We start from the raw sequence: 20,126 nt of genomic DNA on the forward strand, positions 1-20,126 counted from the left end.
ATTGAAACATCTACAAATATGAAGAGCATTTTGAAAAAAAAGATCTTAGATGCAAAAATTGAATTTACTCTAAGAGAGATTCTTGGTATAACTAAAAAGGATTTCCATGAGTTGATCATCAATGTGATAAAGAAGAAGAGGCAAATGACATTTGAAGCTATTATGGTAGAGGCATTGGATACTTGGATAACTATGGATGAGGAAGAAGAGATAGAGCAGGTATTTACACAATTTGCAATATTAAAAGCTAGAATTAAGGTTGATATGGAGAATGAGGCTTTAAATAAATATGAAGAAGCTATAGATGAGCATCAAATGAAATGTGCATCTATGAAAATTACTGGGATAAAGAAGAATGCACAAGAAGCAAGTGTAAATACTTGTTCTAAATGTGATAATGATGGAATGGGAAATAATAGCTATTTAATTCTTTATTAGGTTAGAGCTACTACGGAGACATATGTGAGGTTGGGAGACTCTAAAGATCCAATTTTGGCTTTAGTTGATCATGGATCAGAAATCAATATCATGTCAAGGCAAATATATGAGAAAAATAAGTGGCCAATTGATACCAATCATGGTTGGATAATTAGAGCTGCAAATAACCAACAAGGTGATTTATACGAAGCTTGTCCAGCTATAAGGACTAGAATTAGAGATGTAGAAGTGGAGCAAAATTTCTTCGTGCAAAACTCTACTACATATTCGATAATACTTGGTCAATCCTATATTATAGCTACTAGAATGGAAACTAGAATCTTGGATGATGGTTCACACTATGCCAGGATTCGTAGTTGGGATGAAAGAAAAGCTGTGCAGTTTATTACTGTGAAACCTATTCATGAAAGGCATAAAGAACAATTAAGAGGGATGCCTTTGGAGCCAAGAAACAACTTTGTAGATTTCTAGAAAGCACCTTTGTAGAATGGGGACACATGGGTGCAAATAAGTCATCTACAAATCCCATTGTAGATAATATGAATTTTGGATTTTTAAACTTGACTAGTAATGGATTTGTGAATATTCGAAAGATTAAAGATTTAGATTTTGTACATAGAAGAATGGTGAAGAAACAAGAGAAAAACTTAAAAAGAGTGGATTTAGTTTCAAGTGATGAAGCCATAGTTGGAGTAATAGAAGTAGGTTTGGAAGATGATTTGATAAAGGTTCTCGAGAATTTAGCTATAAGCATAGATGGAAATGTTATAGTAGAAATATATTCAAGAGAGACTTATGAAGAATTAGAAAAGATAGTGGTAATTGGTGGGCTTGCTACAAGCTATGGATTGAAATATGAAGCTAAAATACAAATTAAATATAAAGTTGTAGTAAGAAAGGTAAAGCCTATAGCTACTCAATTACCAATTGATACTATGGATCATATCAACCAAGCAATTAAAGAGCCAAGTCTAAGAGAAGGACGTAGATTTGGGCATCAATTTACTTAAGAATCATTAACTAAATTGAAGATTAGAGGAGGTGATTTCTTGACATCAACAAAAAAAATTATATTTCAAGAAATGCTTATTAGGCATGGTAAGGCATTTGCCTCAACTCCTGATGAAATTGGATGTGTGGATCCTAACATTGTAGTACCTATGGTAATCTTTACTGTGTCACATATTCCATGGAATTTAAAGCCTATACCTGTGCCTAGAGCTTTACTTCTAAAGTTGATAGAATTACTAAAAGAAAAGGTGAAGATGGATATTTTAGAACCTTCAATTGCTTCCTATTCTAATAGATGGTTCACAGTACCCAAGAAGTCAAGGGCATTAAGGTTTATTCAGGATATGCAACCTGCAAATAGAGTAACTATTCGAAATATGAGATCAGGTCCTATAGTAGATGAAGTAGCTCAACAATTTGTAAGTCATGCCATCTACTCTATTGGAGACTTATATTCTGGATATGACCAATTTCAATTAGCTAAAGAGAGTAGGGACTTAACTACCATTAAGACTCCTTTGGGTTTAATGAGGATGTGTACCTTACCTCAAGGTGCAATCAACTGAGTGGTTCATATGCAAAATGTTATGAAACAAATATTGAAAGAATTTATTCCTGAAAAAACCATATCATTTTTGGATGATATACCTATAAAGAGAGATAAAAAAGAAGACAAGGATGAGACTATGGAGGTTGAAGGTTGTAGAAAGTTTGTGAAGAAACATATTGAAGATGTGGCTCAGATATTGGAGAGATTGGAGTCAGTGAATCTCACGTTATCTTTGGAGAAATCAAGCTTTGGAGTTGATGAGATTCTAGTGGTGGAACACATGTGTAGCAGGTATGGTAGGAAACCAAATTCTGATAAAATTGATGCTATATCTAGAATGAAGGCTTATAAAAATATTATAGAAGTTAGAAGGTTTTTAGGAGCATGTGTGTTCTATCACATTTAGGTGCCTCACTTTGCCCATATCTCAGAGCCACTATATAAGTTATTAAGGAAGGGTAAGAGATTTGTTTGAAAAGAAGAACAAAAAATAGCTATGAAAAACATAAAAAAGGTGTTGAGTTCATTACTTGTGCTTAGATAAGTAGATTATCAATGTGGAAGATCAATGGTTGTAACAGTGGATACAAGCCCTATAGCAATTGGATGGGCTATTAGACAAGATGATGTAGAAGGGAGAAGATTTGCTATAAGGTTTGGAGCTAGGATTCTTATAAAGAGGCAAAGGGCTTATCCACAAGTTAAAAGAGAGCTTTTGAGAGCACTCACCGTTTTAAAGGTTGAGAGGAATTATTTGATTGGAGCAAGTATGGTTATGGAAACAAATTGTTTGCCATTACTTGGAATGATAATTAACTGTACTACTCCAGACATTGCCATGTTAAGATGGATAGCCTACATAAGAACATTAAATCTTATTTTAGTACATATCACTGACAAAGAAAACTTGGTGGCGGATATGTTGTCTAGAGCTAGATATACCTTTGAAGAGGAAATGATGGCACACGAAGGAGGTGAAGATCAAGAAGAGAAGAGTTATGGAAATTCATTTGTTATTGGTGGAATGGATTTTGGTGATAAGGTTCAAAAATTCTATGAAGGTTTATATGAAGGTAGATTGAAGGATATTGGAATTTATTTAAGCACAATGAAGAAACAAGAAGGAGGGATGGATAAAACCTTCAAAGATATTAAACATCAATCCTATAGTTATTTGCTTAGAGATGGATTCCTATGGAAGAGGCCAAAATGAGGTGAAAAAATTCCATTGAGGATAGGAGATCTTGAAACTAAGTTTAAGATTTTAAAAGAATATCATGATATACTTTGGGCAGGGCACAAAGGAGTTTGGACTACATATACCAAGATCAAAGAAAGGTATTGGTAGAAAGATTTATACAGGGATGTAGAAGACTTTGTGAGCTCCTGTACAAAGTGTCAACTACAATCTAAAGTTAGGTACAGAGATGGATTACATCCTACTTATCGACCTTCAATACATTTTCAATAGGTGATTGATTTGGTAGCTATGCCAATAGGACTTTGGGGTATGAAATACTTGATTTTGGCAAGAGAAGAGCTATCAAATTATGTTGAAGGGAGGTCTTTGAGAACCAAGACTACAAAAGTAATATGCAAATTTATATTGGAAGACATCTTTAATAGATATGGTAGCATTGGGAGGATGAGAGCTGATAGAGGAGAATTATATGCTGTTGAAGAAAGAGAATTTTTCAAAAAGTATAGAGTTCAATTGAAGTTGACTACTTCTTATAATCTTGAAGCCAACTGAAAGAGTGAGGGATCATCCTCCTGTCATTTATGCATTGGTTAAGACATGTAAAGGTAAATCAATTCAATGGCCTAAACTGCTTCTATTTTTTTTATGAATTGATAGAACTACTTACAGTACTATCATTGATTATATGCCCATGGAATTAATATTAAGACAAAAATCTATGATGCCAACTGAAGAAACCTATCCTACATGGATATTTTTATCTTGAAAAGATGATATAAATAGAGAAAGATTATTGAAGCTTCAAATCCAACAATTGGGTAGGTTACTTAAAGACCTACAAATTGTAGCTGAGAGGTTAAAGAAAGCAAGATTGAAAAATAAAAAAAGATTTGATAAGACTCATAGGTTGAAGCTTAAGCCTATAGAAATTGGAGATTAGGTTCTAGTTTATGATAGCAGCCTTGAGCATCAACATAGTACTATAAAGAAATTTACAAAAAAATAGTTTAGACCATATGTCGTGGTTACAGTCCATGATAATACCACATATACTTTACGTGAGTTAGATGGAGCTATCATAAGGAATCCAATAGCAAGGAAGAGGATGAAGACTTTCAAAAAAAGAGATGGGTTATTTCAAATAGAAGACCTTCAAGAATTCTTACCTCAATATTTAAACCAAGAAGATTAAGAAGAAGAGTCTATGAGTAATTCAAAGAAAACTCAAAAAAATGAAGAAGAATAATATGTGGCATATACTTAAGGATGTACAAATTTGGAAGGAATGGATGTCACACTATAAATGCTTATAATGTGTAAAAATTAGTTAAAACATATTATATGTTGATAAATCTAGATGTGTGTTAGAGTCGCTAGTAGATTAAATTAAAAGGAGTTGGTATAAGAAACTTTACTTTGTTTTTTATTTCTTTTGATTTTGATATTAAAATATATACAAATATATATATCTATATACAAATATATATATCTATATACATATATATATATATATATATATATAGGACTTAAATATTTAGTATGAAATCTTGGGAAAAGGTGGAAACCTAAGGATGAAAATCTAAACTAATAAGAGGCTAATTGGGAGGGATGAAAGCAAGGCATGGTCGGATGAAGGCAAAGAATGGGGAACTTCATCCCTATTGGTCGAATACCATGCCCAATGGGCTTTGAAGAGGCTGCCCGCGACCTTAACAAGGGATTCGGCAACTTCAAAGAGGGCATTCGGAGATTATAGGCTAGGATTGTAAAGTTTAGGATTTGGGGTACAATTTTTGTACAAAAATTATAGGATTTGGAGTTAGGGTGAAAACGTTATAGCCGTTTGAAGTTAAGATATTTATTTAAGATAATTATTACTCTTTTGAGAGTACGAGGAATTTTACAACAGCTTTTGAAGATCGGAAGGTGCGACTGGAACGGCGATTTTAAGGCCTACATTTTTTACAAAAGAATTATAGCTTTTGGAGTTTATATGAAAGAGTTGTAAGGAGTTGAAGTTGGCACTTCCAAATCAAAAGCAATAAGTAAAGGGGTTTGTTTGTATTAATGGTTGGAGCCATTACTTGAGTATTCAGACAAATTTTTGGCTCAAACTTTTTTGGAGAATGTAAATTTTGTGTTAAAAAGCTATATATACAAATTTCGTGGCATTTGAGATTATATTTTGTGAGATATGAAGAAAATTTCATGTAGATATATAAAGACAAGGGTTTGAAGCGAGTATTAGGGTTTTTAAGATATCTCAAGATCCGCAATGAATTTGTGGTTGAAAATTGTTGTAAAAGTTAAAATGAATACATCAGTACTTCAAGTAAAATTTGAGTTTGTTTGGACGGTCGGATTAAGACATATGAGGTGTTGAAGTTCGGAAAAATCTCCATATAAGAATTCACAAGGGTTTATAAGATTTTATCATATTTTGGATGTTGTTGGTTACTTGAGGATTGTGTATTTGGTGTAATTACTTAAAAAGAGAAAAATTATATATAAACTTAAGGCTTTTCTTATTTTCAAGCTTCATTGAATAATTAGTGACAGCTAGAAGTCCAACGTTTTCTTGAGGCAAACTCCCTCTATCTCGATAATGTGTCCCTTCTTGAATTGTATAAGACATTGAATATCTCAAGAAGAAGATAAATGCCATCTCCTCTTATAGAAGTGGATAATAATTAAAAGTTCGAGGTCGAAGAAGTCTTAGACTCAAGGTGGTGCCAAAATAGGCTTGAATATCTTGTTCATTGGCATGGATATAATATTAGTGAATGCACATGGGAGCCATCAAAGAATCTTGAAAATGCAGCAAAGAGAGTTGAAGCCTTTTATGGATGACATCTATTAAAATAAAGATAAAAAATACCAAATCTTTACTATAAAAAGAAACAAGATCAAAGAAAGTTAATATTCTATCTTCTATCTTTTTTTATAACTTCAGTGTATTTGTAATGCTAAAGAGATAGAAAATCAACAACTAGCAGATTCAACTCAAGAGGTTTCATTTGCAAACTTACCAGACAAAATATTGCAATTGTCACAACCTTCAAGATAACAAAATTGTGATGAAGATCCTCAAGAATGATATGTCCTTCCTTAAATAAATGGCAAGATATAACGTATTTAATATCAAAATATTGGAAGCAACTTCCAATATTTTGTGATTTTATTAGAGATTCTAAATGTTATATTTGAAAAAAGTTATGAAGGCCTCAAGAATGACCAAATAATAAGGTGGTCTTTTTGTCTTGGTATGGAACTCTATCAATGGTTAAGAGGGCCTATCAACTATCTTCAAAGATTAGAGTATGTAGAAAATATAATTGTAATAGCCATTCTAGTTCAATATTATATCATCTTTGAAAGAACTTCCTAGTTCTTTTCAATGATAGATAAGTCTATTGAGGATTTTCTTTCATTAAGATTCATATCCTTGATACTACTACATATACTATTAAATTCCAAAATCTTACTTGTGATGTGGATTCAAATGACAAAGTCCATATCAATCAATTTTGATATGAATTGAAAGACAATGTCAAAGATTTATTGTTGATTATGTCAATAGCAGATTCATTAGAATAATTTATTCAATAAGCCATTGTATGTGAAAATCAACTCTTTAAAAAATAACCAGAATGAAGATTTGATTGAAGAAGTACAAATCAAGCCATAGCCATGCCTTCTAAAATTTTGGAAGTTTATTCATCCATGCCAAAGCCTATGCAAATTAACATGGTATGTTTAAAACTTCTTTTTGAGTAAGAAAAGACTTATCGTCATCAAGAAGGTTTGTGCTTATTTTGAAGAGAATCCAAGCACACTGCTCAATATTGTTCAAAAAAACAATGTAATTATAAAATAAGGAACATACTTTGCCAAAGTAGATGATGTGTCAAAAAATAAGTTTTTTTGAACTATAATAGGAATTATTGTCATATAGCATGATTTTTTATTTGGAAATATATTGAGTCCCTAACTATAAAGAATTTAGCTTTAACTTATTAAGTAAGCTCTAATAAGTGATTTATTCTTAATATAAAGGATAAATAAATATAAAAATATCAATAGATATTTTATTAATAAAAAACTTTATATTTAAGAAGATTTTTATATAAGGCTTTTTAAAGCATCTAAAAATGTCCCAACATCCTTTGTTATATCAAATCATAACTACTTATTTGCTGGTAAGTTAGATTTCTAATAATCTCAAAGAAAATCTATAATCTCTTTTCAAAAATTTATCTTTATATCTCCATTTTTAATATATATATATATATATATATATATATAAAGTCTTGGCTTTCAAAAATTCTTTTATTTTGTATAAAATACTTAAATTGTAGCAAAATATTTTCAAAATATTTTTGTTTGAGAAAGGATTTTTTTCTCCAAACTTTAAAATTTTATATCACTTGATCCAATTGTTAAATTTTTTTCAAATTTCTACATAATATAGTATTTATTCTTAAGTTCAACTAAAAAATAAATTAATTATAAATTTACTAAAAATTATCTGGCATATTAGAAATCCTAGCAAATATTCTAAATCCTAATTTATAAGTACTTAAGTATTATTTTCTTCATATCTCAAAAACCAAAAATTAAAATATCACAAAATTTGGTATATAGCTTTACAACATAATAATACACATTCATAAAAAAAATTAGCCAAAGATTTATTCAAATTCTTAAGATATGGCTAGAATTAAATCCTTAATGAAATTGATTTATTAACAAACCTCAATTTGAAAGTGATGTCTTCAAGCAATCATTTCTCTTCCAAATCTACTCTAAATCTTTTATCTTTTTTATTAAAAATATTTTTTTTTAAATCAACTTTTCAATTGCATAATCCAATCCTCAAAAATCTTTTATATACATGCACTATGCTCTAAAGAGTGACAGTAGATACAAAATCAATACCTTGACTTTGAACGCTTATATCTTCTTCATAAAAATTCCAAATTATATAAGATTTTTACTAAAATCATATTCAAAATTTTAAACTTAATGATCTTAACTTCTAATGTTCAAATCTCTTTAATATAGTAACTTTCATCTCTAATGACACCTCCGACAGTCTCCTTGAATTCTATTGGGCATGACTTTTGGCCAATAGGAATAGAGATTTTCATCATCCATATGATTACTCTAATTATTTTTTTTAATACAAAAATCTTTTTCTAATTTTTTTTCTAATAAGTTTGAAATAGTATGTGTCCTAAACACCAAATAAAAGAAACAAAATAAGATTTTAAGATTCACCAATATCTAAATAAAGGTATTTCTAAATATATAAAACTATTATCAACATAAAAATCAATCTTAATAGTAGCCTTTTTAGACTAACTACCTCAAAGTATCAATCTAATTATATTTTGTAACCAACTAAAATCTAATAAGATGGCTCTTATTATATTATGTAATAAATTATATATTAAATATATACATGCATTATTTTTACATACTAGCCAAATCACAACATGATACTATACAATTAGAATATTATATAATACCTCATAAAGGTCCTATTCTCTCTTTAGATCTCTCACCTTATTTTACAATAGAGGTTTATTTATGACAAAAAAATCACAAAGTCTTAACTTTATTAGACTCATGAGTCTCAATGTCTTTTATAGACAAAGACTTTGTCAAAAAATAAGAAACAATCTTAATAAAAAAAAACCAAACATATACATATAGAAGTAATAGATGATTGTTTGTTGTCTTTTAAAGATATTATGTATGAAACTATTTCTTTAGATATAGTAATTGGTGGTTATAATAATTTAATAGTATTAAATATAACTAGATCTCTTTCTAACCTAATTATTTTAAAATTATTGTAGCAAGAAAAGTATAACCCTCAAATAGACTAGATATCTTATAACCTTAATTTTTTTTGGAGTTAAGTCCAAGATTTTGCTAAGCAAGTAGAAATCTATAAGATCAATACATTCAAATCATTATTAATAGGTACAAGAGCTTTTGTATATGCTACAAAAGAAAGGTCAATTTTTGTTATATATACCAAATCTATTGTTGATAGAAAAAAAATTTGAAGTAGCATTCTAAATCAATATTAAGATAATTTAGATGTGTTTGAAAGAAAAAATAAAGATGTTCTTCTAGAGCACCATTTCTATGATTTTTTCATTGACCTTTAAGGGACTCAACTATTATTTGGATCAATATATAACCTATCACAAAATAAGTTGGCTGCATTAAAGGAATATATTGATGAAAACTTAGCTAAAAACTTCATATGCAACTCTAAATTTCCAATTAGAGCTCTTATCTTATTTGTGAAGAAAAAAGATGGATCTTTACAAATGTTTGTGGACTATTAAAGACTCAATAAGATTATCATCTAAAATAAGTATACTTTACTTCTGATTTCAAGACTTCTTGATCCATTCAATCAAGTAAAGATCTATATAAAAATAAATCTATAAAGAACATACAACATAGTATGCATTAAAAAATAAAACAAATATAAAACTATTTTTTAAACTAGGTATGGATATTTTGAATACAATATCAAGCCATTTGGACTCACAAATGCACCAATTATTTTTTAACATCTTATGAATAATATTTTTTGTGATTTTTTTAATAATTTTATCATTTTTTATTTAGATGATATTTTAATCTATTCTAAAAATATAAAAGAATATAAACTTCATATTTGTCATGTATTACAAAAACTTAGAGATATATGATAATATATCAAGATGGAAAAGTATCTATTTTACACTATTCAAGTTGAATTTTTAGAATATATTATTTTCAACAAAGGTCTTATGATCGATTTTAACAAGATTCAAACTATCATGGATTAGAAGATTTCAAAAATACTTAAAAACATGCAATTTTTTTTAGAATTTTTTAATTATTACTAGAACTTCATCAAGAAAACTTTTCAAGTTGTGGCTCTTTTTATATGTGTATCTTGTAAAGACAATTTTGAATGGAGCAAAGAAGCCAAAGTATCTTTCATAGCTTTGAAAACATCATTTATTTTTGCACCAATCTTGTATTACATCAATTTTTTCAAGGTACTCTTTATGAAATTAGATGCAACAAAATTTCCTATAAATTTTGTTTTGCAACAAAATTTCCTATAAATTTTGTTTTGCAACAAAATTTCCTATAAATTTTGTTTTGCAACAAATGATAACAAATAATAAGCTTCATCTGATAGTTTTCTTTTTTGAAAAATTTTCAGTACCTAAGATTAAGTAAGAGATCCACAATAAAGAACTTTTGGCAATTGTGGATTATTTTAAAAGAGGCATTATTATCTAAAAGGCACTTCAAGTATAATTATTAAATATACAAATCACAATAATCTTGAATATTTCATATTGATACGTGTTTTCAATTGTAGCCAATCTTAGTGGAATATGTTTTTATTAAGATTTGATTTTAAGATCACATATCAATTCAAAAAATAATAAGTTTTATCAAACACTCTTTTTAAACATTCTTATCTTACACCAAAAGAATAAAATGTAGCTTTTAATCAACAAAAAATAGTTTTCTTGAAATTGAAGCATTTTTATCTTTAAGCAATGAAATCAACATTGACTATTGATTCAACTTTTCTCAAGCAAATTTAATCAAATGTGTCCTTTGATCTTCTTATTAATGATATTAAAAAAAAATTCTAAGTCTTATAATACTTCTAAGTTTAAGTTCAAAAATAATCTATTTTATTTTGAAGAATAATTATACATTCTAAAAATTAAAGCAAAATTACATGTTTTTTAAATTCGTCATGACTTTTTAGTAGCTAGACATTTTGAATATAAAAAAAACTTTGAAGCTAATATTCAAAGATTTTTAGAGGCTTGAAATATAAAAAAAAAAATTAAAGACTTTGTACATTCATGCAACATTTGTTTAAGATCAAAAATTCTTTATCATCAACTTTATGGACTTCTTTAGCTATTACCTATTTTGAAACAACTATGATCTTTTATTTCTATGGATTTTATCAAAGATCTTTTGGTCTCAAGTTTGTATGATTTTATATTTGTGATAGTAGATCATTTCACCGAGATGGAACAAAATCTAATAAATATAAAAAAATAGCTAAGCTTTTTTTTGACAACATTGTCACTATCATGAAATGTCTAAAGATATTATATTAAATAAGTGGACTCAATTTGTATCAAGTTTTTTAAAATCCTTCTTTAATATTCTAAAAATAGATATAAAATTATATTTGATTTTTTACCTACTAATTGATAAACAAATAGAGTAAGTAAATCAAATTTTAGAGAAGTATTTAAGGTATACTATTAATTATCAATAAGATGATTGAATAATTCTTTTGACATTGACAAAGTTTGTTTATAATAATATAGTATATTTTTCTATATAATAAATATCTTTTTTTACTAATTATGATTATCATCTATAACTTGATATTTTTGATTTCTCAGCTATATACAATAATAAAGGTACAATTAAAAGAAATTGAACAATAAAAGACCAATTCATATTCTTATTGCAAAGAAAAACTTTAATTTCATGTTGGCCATAAAATATGGTTACTTTATTATAATATCAAGATTAGTCTCTTTTGTAAAAATTTGGATTATCATAGATTTAAACCATTTCTTATTTGTAAATAAATCAATCCTCTTACTTATTGATTATATCTACTAGAACCTATAAAGATTCATCTTGAATTCTACATATCTCTTTTTGAGTCATATAAAATAATAAATATCTTGAAAAAAAGATAAATACGACCTCCTCCTATAGAAATTGATAATAATCAAAAATTTGAGATAGAAGAGGTCTTAGATTCAAGGTGTTATGAAAATAGATTAAAATATCTTTTTTATTAGCATAAATATAATATTAGTGAATGAATATAGGAGCTAGCAAAGAATCTTGTAAATGTAGCAAAGAAAATTGAGGCTTTTCATTGATAACATACATCAAAATCAAGATAAAGAATATCAAATCTTTGTTGTAAAAGTAACAAGATCCAAAGAAGATATCATTCTATCCTCTATTCTTATTTATAGCTTTTATATATTTGAGATGCTAAAGAGATGGAGAATCAATAATCAATATATTTAATTGAAAAGCTATTATTACCTTAAAAGAGACTCTTAATGTTTGGTAATTTTATTAGAAGTAGGAACAAATCTTGACAGTGTTCTAAATATTTTGAAGGGAGTTATGAAAGCCTCAAAAATAATCTAATAATAAATTAATCTTTCTATCCTAGTATAAGATACTATCAATAGTTGAGAGGACCTATGAAGCACCTTTAAAGAAAACAAAGATCAAAATATGTAGCAAATACAATTTGTTGCATCTTAGATTTTTTCAACATATGATGACTACTTCTTATGAAACTTGTCTCTAAGAAAATAAATAATATTATAAATATAGATATTTATTCCAATAATTATCTATAAGATAAAAATAAAAGTAGATAAAAGTAGATTAATTTCATAATATCTACTAGAAAATCTTCTTAGAAGTTTCATAGATGCATCTTTGATTTTATAGAAGTTTGTAGTTGATTGGTAGATTAGAGACTTAGTCAACAAGTTGGCCATGTATCACACATATTTATAGCTTATAGAATAATCTAATTATGTAGCTCATATATAAAAACCTTGTCATATAAATTAAAGATATATATCTTGTAAAGTCAATAAGTATTGGAGATCCTATAGAACATTGCCATATAGCTTCTAATTAGATAGTATATATGAAAAGAAGAGTGAAGCCTTCTTCATTCTTATCAACACCTTTTTAGTCTTGTTTCAAGTCTTTCTAATCTTCTTATCTTGTGCAATAGCCATTCTAGTTCAATATATTACAAACTTTGAATGATTTTTTAAACTTTTTGAATGATACAAGAATATATCAAGTTTTTTTTTTTAAGATTCATATCCTTGACATATTGTAGCAATTAGACCATCAAAAATATATAACAAATATGAAAGAAATAATCTTCAATCCTTGTCTACAAAAAAAAAAAAAACTTAATTTCTTAAAGAAAGAATCAAAAGAAGTAGTATCAAGTATACTATATACCATCTACATTAGTATTGAGCATACAATAGTATGATAGGAGCTTCTTTCTTCTTACTACATATAAAACAAAGAAGAACTATGGACAAAATTATTTGTTTAAGATATAGAAAATCATTAATAAAAAAATGACAATAAACACAATTCTTTGAATACTTCCAATACTTTTGTCCATCTTTGCTTTTAAGTAATAAAATACTATTAAGTTACACATCCTTGATACAAAGAATTTTGTACTTAATTAAACATCAATTATTGTAGGCACATCACATTGTAAATCTACATAATTTTATTTAAAAATTCTCTATAATTGAAGTTAAAAATTTCTACTAAAAATATGAGCATATCATAAGATATAATAATATTAAGTAATAGATGAATTTTCTATAGCTATAGGCATGGCTTTTTTAAAGAACTCTATTTGATCATGTAGACATTGAGTTCACATGTCAAGATAATCTAAATCCACAATTGAAGCTAATTTCATACTAAACTAGATCGGATTCATTTATGCCTATATAATAATTAGTAAGGATTATAAGATGCCAATGATGCATGCTTACTAAAGCAATAATCTATTATAATCTAGGGTAACATCAAGGCCTAATTATAATGGATGTCATCAAATAATTTATATTTTTGAAAATTACACTTGGCAATCTAAATAACCAATTTAACTAAGCTATATATCAAGTTTAAATAAGGCCAAGTCATTCAAGGTCAAGTCACACAAGACCAAATTAGTTTAAAGCTAAGAAGGTTAATAGTCATGAGAGCTCAAAGCCACAACATCTACAAAGGTTTGAAGACAAAAGAATGAGTGAATATATTGATTAGATTCCAAATATGTATTTGAGTATCACTTAATGGAGGCACATTTTCAAAAACATATCCAATGGGTGTGATTTGATGCATAAACTTTTCAGATATACAACTATATATATATATATATATATATAGATATTAAATTAATTAATACATGTTATTTAATATAGAATTATCTGTAGATAGTTACAAAGTAGTTATGGAGAAGTTATAACTAATTTTTTCAAGAAAAAAATATAAGAGGCTCTTATGAAGATGATGTAATCAAATTATTTTATTAATATACTTTATGCTCTATTTTATCATTGTTAGTGCTTTTTTTCTTCTATGATATCAAAGTACTAATTGTCCTTTATTTCTTTTAGTGTAAGTAAAAAATTCCATCTACTATAGTTTCTCATAATTTTTCTTATACTCTATTAATATCCTTAATTTTTACAAATAATTATTGCACTTGAAATATTAAATTGGAAGCTCTCTTAAGTCAAGTATAGTTATGACATGTAGTTAATGGTTGTGAGGTTGTACACAATATATTTAATTTGATGCAATTTCATGCTTAAAATTTAAAGGATGTCAAAGCCTATGTAGAAATGCTTTTATATTGCAAAGATAAGCAACTTATGATACTGCACAAACTACCTACATCAAAGGAAATTTGGAATTATATTAAGCATATTTACAAACAATCAAATAAAGCTTTTTAAGAACATTTCTACAAGAAGCTTTGTCATTTAATTATGAATGAGAATGAAGATATTCATGCATTCATAAAAAATTGATAGTATATCTTTGAAGAAATTTCTATTATTAATTATATTTTTACTAAATTATAATAATTCAATTTATTATTAATTACTCTTTCTAATTTATGGAGTGTATTTATTACTATCTAAGGTGAAATTAATAATTTAACCTTTACAATATTATTATCTAATATATTATAAAAAATAATAAACAATTATTAAAAATATAAAAATTCTAAAATTAATGCCATTTATGTAAAAGAAAATTTTTTTAAGAATAATAGATCCTCATACACTCCAAAATTGAGTAGTAATTCCTCCCAACAACATTATTCTAAACTGTCTCATGCTTCACATTTCCATCAACCAACTAAAAATATAATTTTCTATTACTATAAAAAATAAGAATATAAATTTTTAAAATATCACAAAAAATAAAAAGATCAAATGAATGAATTAAAATCTGAAAGATTCTATATTGTTGAGGCAACATTACACATATTTATGGTAATATCTATTAATACTTCTAATAAAGTATTTTCATGATATAATATAATTATATTATAAAAATATATTCAAAATTAAATTTCTAATTAATATCTAATTATCTTAATTCGATAATAATTTAAGATATTTAAACATGGCTTTTATAATAGTCTCTTAGTCTATTTTCTTATCTCAATAGTTAATAGGTTATAGGTTGGTTAGTAATTTTACCTTCTAAGTTGTAAAGACTCTTTTACTACCTTAGAAAGACCATAAATTGATAAAATCATGTTAGAGGAGGTAAATAATTAGCATGGTTGATACTAGGATTAAGTTGCAAATAGGATTAGACTAAAAAACTCCTAGGATATGTTAGATTGATACCCAACGATTGACCATTTGTGAAACAGGGTCAAAATTAGACCTCTAGCCACTAAAACGACGACATAGGGCAAAATAGAGAGGCATTTGAAGAACAACAATTAGGATTGGAGAGTTAACTTAAAGCTTATAATAAAAATATAAGACTTATTTTCATAGGATTTCATTGGACTTTGAAATTGTTGTTCAAAGTCAAGATTTATATTGGCAACTTGGAATTTATACAATACGATTAGAGCTAGCATTCTTGGCTAATTCATAAAATTGGTGTCACATCTATAATTAAAAATTTGATAATGCTTGATTAATTAGGTGCACTAAGTGTATGTAAAAATTTAAGATAATCTAATAGTGCAATTGGAAGATATCTAGGTTTTGATACAAGAAGGTATCAGAAGTTGACAATTTGGGATTGGATAGGATTTCTAAGATATCTAAAGATCTACTTGTTGAATCAAGGTAAAATTTACCATGGTGTTAGAAGACTTAAAGATCAAGCTACACACCAATTTTGAATTGAAGTTAATAGTTAATAAAAGAAAAATCACTACTAGAACATTTGCATCAACTTTCAAGTTGGCAGCCAAGTAATATCAATGTGGTTTTTCGACATTTTCTATTAATCTGTAAGTTGGATTGAGGTGAATTCTTTTAAAGCGTATAGAAGACTTATAGTGGCAAAATTTTGCATATACTATAAAAATACACTATAAAAAATTAGATTTACTAATAATACATATTTTATTATTAAATCACTTTAAACAAGTAAGGTTCATTATTTCTCAATCTTTAAATTAGACAATATGTATTCTTTTAGTATAAGAGTTTTATTATTATCTTCTTTACCTTACATGCATGATAATAATTGTTGCTACCCGTAACTACTTCACCATAGTTTCACATCTACCTTCCTCTTGCTAATTTTATATCTTGCTTGGCTATGGATAACCTCTATTCTTGCATCACAAAAAACAATTAATAATTTGATGCAAATCACTAATACCACCAATAACTTATAATTATTGATTGATTATAAGTTTGTCTTGTAATTATTGACCTAAGGTATTATAAATTATGATTAACAATTCTAATCCTCTAGCCAATATACTGGCCACCTTGATCTAAATAAAGGTACTTAATTTTTCATCTTCTCTTAGCAGTTGCAACCAACATTAAACTTGTGATCTCTCCTAATAAAATAGCCACTCTTTACATACCACAAAGGATCCCATACAATTAAATTTCAATGGTTCTTTAGTATGCTTTAAGGCATGTTTTGTTGCTCAAGGTTTCTTGTAACAAAAAGGCCTTGATTATTATGAGATTTTAATTTCTATCATCAAAATGACATCACTACATCTTCTTCTTACTTAAGCTACTCATTATGACTTTTATTTTCATCAAATGGATGTCATTAAGACTTTTTTAAATGGTGTTCTTAAAGAAGAAATTTATATTATTCAATTCAAAGGCCTTATGGTATCCGATCATAAAAAAAATATATGTCATTTACTTAAATCTTTATATAGATTAGAATGAGCTCCTTGCATATGATATGATCTATTTAATGACTTTCTAGTCACTAATATTTTTTTTAAATGTATTTTAGATATTAATGTTTATTATGAATTCTTATCTATATTTTTTATCTATCTTAGACTTTACATTGATGATTTACTTTTAATTTCAAATAATTTATCCTATCTCATTTTAATTAAAGTATTTTTTTTTTTTTGTGATTGATAACAATAAAATTGAATACATCTTAGGCATTTAAATTTGTTGTAATTATGTCATTTGTATTTTAATTCTCTCTCAAAATAAGTATATATCAAATATATTAAATTATTTCTATAAACAATAATCATGCCATTTCTACTCTATTTGAGGCCAGTATTAATTTTTTTCAAGGTTTCAACCTCATAAAGAGAGATATTGAATTCATGGCATTATGTCACGGACACAAAATACAGACTTGAAATCTAAACAAGAAGTTCAAGAAGAAGTGGCAGAACTAGATTAAACAGATGAGTACAAGAACAACACCAGAAAGGTGAGCTAAAACTCTAAGAGATGTGTTGTCGAGACTGAAGAACTCTTCAGCCTCGACTCCTATATATACTACTGGCCTATGGTTCTAAGGAAGCGCATCAAGAAGCTTCCCAAGAACTATGAAGCTTCTCGAGCAACTACCCAAGAGCTAGGAAGCTTCTCAAGTAACTTCCTAGAATCTACTAGAATATTCTAAGAATCTTCTAGAGCCTTCTAAGGGAATCTTTAGGGAATCTCCAAAGAATCTTTAGGGAATCTTTGAAGAATATTCTAAGAGAATATTCAAGGAATCTTCTGGAAGTTTCTAGAGACTTCTTTCTAGAAGGTTCTAGAAACTTGTCTCTAGAAAGGTCTAAGGACTATGTCCCTAATATCACCTCCTCCTTTAGCTTCGAGGTCTCCGAGAAGCAATGTTATCGTCAGTCAATACCAACGCAAGAAAATGAAGATCTGTCGCATAACCTCTACTATGAACTCCAATTGTTGTTCACGAGGCAAGTGATTCAATGGTCCTTGAAGCCAACGGTAGTGGCCCACGCCTTCAACTTCTGACCAAGCATGAACCTCCGTGTCTTCATTGTGAAATTGTCCTGCAAACACTCTTTCTGGCTGACCATTGTAGGCAGGCTCGACCTCAAATACAATCACCAGCGATCTGTTGCTCGGAATCCTTCGACGTCGTCATGGTGCAGGCGGTTCTTCATCTCGCGGTCGTCTTCGTGAGCTTGTTGCTTGAGATGACATGACAAGTGTAGTATCTTGGCTATCCATATTCAAAGGCTAAAACAATAAGAACAAACTTGGGCTACTAACAAAGTTCTACGCTATCTTGGAGAGAATGACTACATCAACTATGGATTTTGGTGGTGCTCTCTCCTCTTTTCTGTTTTCTGGATGAGCAAGCTTCAGTAAGAAGCTATCGTCGAACCGGCTTGGGTTTCTCAGGATATCGTCGATGAAACTCCTGTACCTTTTGCGGCGCATTCGTGAGATTTTCGGCCGGCTCCCATGTTCGTTCATTAATATCGTAACCGCTCCAATGCACAAAGTATTCTAATTTACCCCGTCTTTGCCATGAATCCAGGACCTTTTCCACCTTGTATTCTTCGTGGTTCTCTATTTCTATGCTAGGTGGTGGACATTGTACTCTTCCAAGAAAAGACGATTCTCGATAAGGCTCCAACAAAGAAACATGAAAGACAAGATGTACTTTCATAGTAGCTGGTAACTCCAAACGATACGCTACAGGATTGATCTGCTTCTGAATAACAAATGGTCCCAATCTCCGATAGTCCAATTTGTCACATGGCCGCTTGGTCTTAATATTTTGTCGAAGCAGCCAAACTTTGTCTCCAATTGTGAATTTAGGTGCCTGATTCCGAAATTTGTCCGCGGACGCCTTGTAAGATTCTTGGGCAGTTTGCAATTGAAGCTTCAATATAGTTTGAAGTTGCGAAAGCTCCTTCACCAATCCTTCAGCTGCCGAATTTTTAATCGTTGACGAACTCCATAAGTCAAGCTTCGGATGGTATCCATAATTGGAAAAGAATGGCGTTTGTTGAGTTGACGCATGAAGGGTGTTGTTATATGCAAACTCGGCTAGCGGTAGATATGCGGCCCAATCATCTTGTTGATAGTTGATGGTGCAACATAAATATTGCTCTAAAACTTGATTCACTCGTTCAGTTTGGCCGTCCGTTTGAGGATGAAATGCTGTGGAAAGCTTGATATCCACCTTCAATATTTCAAAAAGAGATTTCCAAAACTTTGACACAAACTGGGTTCCTCGATCCGATACGATATCATCTGGTAGACCATGATATCGATACATATTATCAAGAAAGAGTCTTGCTGTGTCTTCGCTTGACGATGTCTTCTTGCAAGGGACAAAATGTGCCATCTTTGTAAGCCGATCTACGACAACAAAAATGCTGTCAAATGAATTCGATGGTGGTAGATCCGTAATAAAGTCCATGGAAACCGAAGACCATGGTCGGCGCAGAATAGGCAATGGCTGTAGAAGTCCATAAGGCCGATGTCGAGGGTTTTTGGATCTTGAACAAATGTCACAAGATACAACAAAATCTTTCACATCCTTCCACATTTGAGGCCACCAGAAATCGCGGGAAATAAGTTCCAAGGTCTTATTGAATCCAAAATGTCCCGCAGCTGAAAAGTCATGACGAGATTGAAGAACTCAGAGTCGTGTTGGCCCTTTTGGGATATACAACCGCTCTTCGAAATATACTAGATCTCCTTCCATCTTGAATTTATCATCACTAGCATGTTGCTTGATATCAAGGGCTAGAGAATCTTCAATGGTTGCGGCCCGTACCTGGTCGAGGAAGTCAGC

Source organism: Physcomitrium patens, chromosome 3 (genome assembly GCF_059467195.1).
Source record: "Physcomitrium patens ecotype Gransden chromosome 3, ASM5946719v1, whole genome shotgun sequence".
Classification (NCBI taxonomy): Eukaryota; Viridiplantae; Streptophyta; class Bryopsida; order Funariales; family Funariaceae; genus Physcomitrium; species Physcomitrium patens.